The sequence below is a fragment of the Gekko japonicus genome, unplaced genomic scaffold, assembly GCF_001447785.1.
Source record: "Gekko japonicus isolate JY-2015 unplaced genomic scaffold, Gekko_japonicus_V1.1 scaffold161, whole genome shotgun sequence".
NCBI classification, from domain to species: domain Eukaryota; kingdom Metazoa; phylum Chordata; class Lepidosauria; order Squamata; family Gekkonidae; genus Gekko; species Gekko japonicus.
In genome coordinates this window covers 960,380-964,211 of record NW_015167062.1, presented here as the reverse complement: position 1 = coordinate 964,211, position 3,832 = coordinate 960,380, and positions in this window count along the sequence as shown.

The window sequence follows — 3,832 nt, the reverse complement described above, 5'->3', positions numbered from 1 at the left end:
CTACATTACAAGTTATGATTATCACTAATTAAGTAAGCAAACTAACAGAAGGCAAATTGTGATCTTTGTTTATAGTTTTCTCGACCTTCTGTTACTTCTTTATAGTATTTGAAGATGACACTGTTTGAGGTCAGACTGTAACTGCTGTAAGCTCCCAAGGAACTGTGTGATTCACCCAGCCAGACAAGTACAGGAAATGTGTTTAGGCAATCTTCATCATGAATGCCCATTTGCTCTTTAACTTAGAAAGAAATGATTTAAATTTAGGAACATCATTGTATTTATGCAATGTAAATGACAAGTGTGGTATAATGGTTAAGAGTGCTGGACCGCATCTGGAAGACCCAGGTTCAAGTCCCTGCTTGGCCAAAGAAGTTCACTAGGTGACTTTGAGCAAGTCACTCTGTCTGCCTAACCTATTTATTTATTTATTTATTTGTTTGTTTAGGAGATTTTTATTCCACCTTCCCCATAGTGAACTCAGGGTGGATCACAGAAGCCAAGTCCAAGACTCATTACAATAAAATCACATTAAAAATAGTTAAAACACTAACAATAAAAATGTATATAGCTAGCAGAATTTCATATCTGTTAGAGCCACAGGAGTCAGTGGGCCCTTTCAGCGGATTGGGAATCAGATTGAGAGCAGGGTGGTCAACTGTGATGGATGTCTGTCGCCTCAACCAAAGGCCTGGTGGAACAGCTCAATTTTGCAGGCCCTGCGGAACAATAAAACCCCACAATAACAACCCCACATAGTTGCTGTGAGGATAAAACAGAGAAGAGGAGGATATTGTGAGCCACTTTGGGTCACCATTGAATAAAAAAGCAGTGTATAAACCAATAAATTACTCACACAGGCTGCAATCCTAAACATCTGTACTAGGATAGGAACTTACTATCAAGTTCAGTAGGATTTACTTCTGAGTAAATGTGCGTAGGATTGTGCTGTCAATATAACAAATAATTTCTGTGACTTCATTGTTAAGTTTTCTCTCTTGCTATCTCATTTGGTACACTTCATTGTGTCATTTCTTTAAATGCAACTGATTTCGTAGCCTGTTTCAGACTGCATCCTGTTCCCTCTTTGCAACCCCCCTCCCAACTTCTGACTGGGGTATAAGGACTCAGAGGTCTCCATTCTGAATTGTGTCTGTTGAAAGGAGCTCTGACTCTCTGCAAAGCTTGTACCCTGGATATCTTGTTGGGTCTCTAAGGGGCTACTAGATTTGAATCTAGCTGATTCTTACTTGTTCACTATGACGGTGCTGACATTGAAATACATGCAAAAATTTAATAGCTAATGCCATTAAGAAGATGAGTTGAGGATAAAAATCTTCTGTAATTTTTTCTGTAAAATTTAACTCCTGCACTCCCCCCCAGACAGGGTTTTCCCCAGAACAATGTGTGTGTGTGGGGGGAGGTCCTAACCCATCCTCCCACTCCATTGCACAAAGTTTCAAGCCTTCTTCCAGTCTAAGGAGCCTTCCTCCAACTTAAATGACTCTTCCTTCTATGGAAGAGCCACTGACAATGGGCAGAGTCTCCTTAGGCTAGAGGAAGACTCCTTGGAGAACGGTTGGATGCATCTCAGTGAGTATTTGACACAATGGGTGCAGTCAGACAGTGTGCTGAGAGTGGGTTAAACAGCTCCGGTTCTGACTGGATTATATTTGATCTGGATAATCACGATCACACTTACCTCCCTTATCCCGCCTCACCGCGCAGTCATGTCGCTCCCCAGTGTCTACACTACCGATGCACGGGAGCATGTGTTGGTGGGTTTTAAAAATTTTTCTCAGTTTGTGCATGCACATAGGCACTCATCTGTAAAATGGGGGTGAAACTACCATGGCACATGCACAGACCACCAGGGCGAATCAATTCAACCCCTCCAACCAAAGACTTCCCTTAAATTGTTTGACCCAAAAATGGCCTCTGTGAGATCCCGAACTCATCTAAACTCTAAAACAAGTAACCGTTTAAATGTCAGTTTTCTAAACACGGTAGCAGAGCTCTGCCTATGCGCGCACCGCCGAGGCTAAAAAAAAAGGTGCTCGAAAAGCGGAAGCCTTGGGCAGCTTTCGAGCGGGGAGGGGGTTTAAACCAGAAGTGGCTTGACAACGGAGGAGTGATCACACAGGGGGGAAATGTAGCTTTAAACGGGAGAGCTGAGAAAACATTACTTTGGGACCTGGTAACAAAATACTCCCTGTTAAAGCTATTTTGAGCTGGAAACCAACAGCTGGGGATGGGAGGCAGATGTTGACTGTGTGATCGTGCATATAAAATTCATTGCTGAACTGTCATGACACCAGATCAAATGGCACATCTGAACACACCCCATGTCATTGGCAACCATGGCACCTTTACCTTAGGAAACAAGGCTGTGCTGTACATATAATCTCCTTAGATTACACAGTACATTCACTGGAGTAGTTGCATTAATGAAAATTTAGGCTGCATTTCATACGTTATACAGGATTGTCTGACCTCTATGGAGAATTGCATTTGGTGGTGACTCCTGGCAAGCAAACTTATATAATAACATGTTTACAAACACATAGACATGATCCAGCCAGATGTTGCACTGTTCAGTCCTATTGATGTCAACAGACTTAAGTCTCTCTCACTGAAATCAATGGGATCTAATTTTTGAAGTAGTTAGCTTTATTATTATTATTATTGTTGTTGTTGTTGTTGTTGTTGTTGTTGTTGTTGTTGTTGTTGTTGTTGTGTTCACCAGCTGGTTATGTACAGAATCTTCTTTATCATTGTTGGGCAACTGTTCATGGAGTAGTCTTCATACATTCATGCAGCTGGACATGAGGACAAAGTGAATGTGAATAACACTGATGAACCGTGATGATTTTTCAGTATGAAAAGGGAGACGATCTGTATTATAAGGTCTGTAAACTCTAAATTCCAACTACGAATGGACTGACATCACTGATCATTACCATGCTATCTAGGCTAGTTGTGGTGGGGACCAAATATAAGAAAACGAAACAGACTGGTTATCGTGGTGATGTCATTTTATGATCTGGTGTCTCAGTATTTGCCAGGACAGCTGGAGTGGTTTGCAAGGTTTCAACAGTCTGAAGCATTTATTGCCTGTTCTTGAGATAGTTTAACTTGGTGGGTATTCCAACAGAGGAAGCTAAAGAGGTCATAAGGTTTTATTAGTAGAGTTTCCAAATAGTCATTCCATTGTGAGGAATAATGAAGGGTGTTCTGCCCCCTTCTTCTGGTGAGTTATGACACACACACACAAACCCCGATGATGGAACCAGTAGGTCCTCAGAATGCAACGGTGACAGCTGTCCTCATCATAGCCATTGGAGGGGGCAGTAATTATGGCTTGATGGGGATGTCTCAGTGCCTTTCCCTGACTTTTTAAAGTTAGACAAAATTGGTTAGACAAAAAGTGCAAAGCACAATCCATGTCATCATGAGTGCATTTCTGTCGATGCAAGGTGGTCTAAGTAGGGCTCAGTGGAACACTCATTCTTCCTCCCCCTCTTCCTTTGGTTGCCCAGGGATCGCAGCACACTGACCACTGAAGGCTGGTGAGTTCCCATATAGTCATCCATGTGATCATCTCTTCCTTGGGGCCTCAAGTTGCAAACTTCTTTCTACATCAGGCATAGTGTTGCCAACTTCCAGCTGGTTGTATAAATATAAAGACACTCCGTGAATGAATTACGAACATAAGCAGAAAAATTATATTGTATGAAACAATTCAAACATTTTGAAATCTTTGTTAAAGAACCCTTATATATATATATATATTTACAGAGCTAGGAACAAAAAGTACTTGATTCAAAGGGAG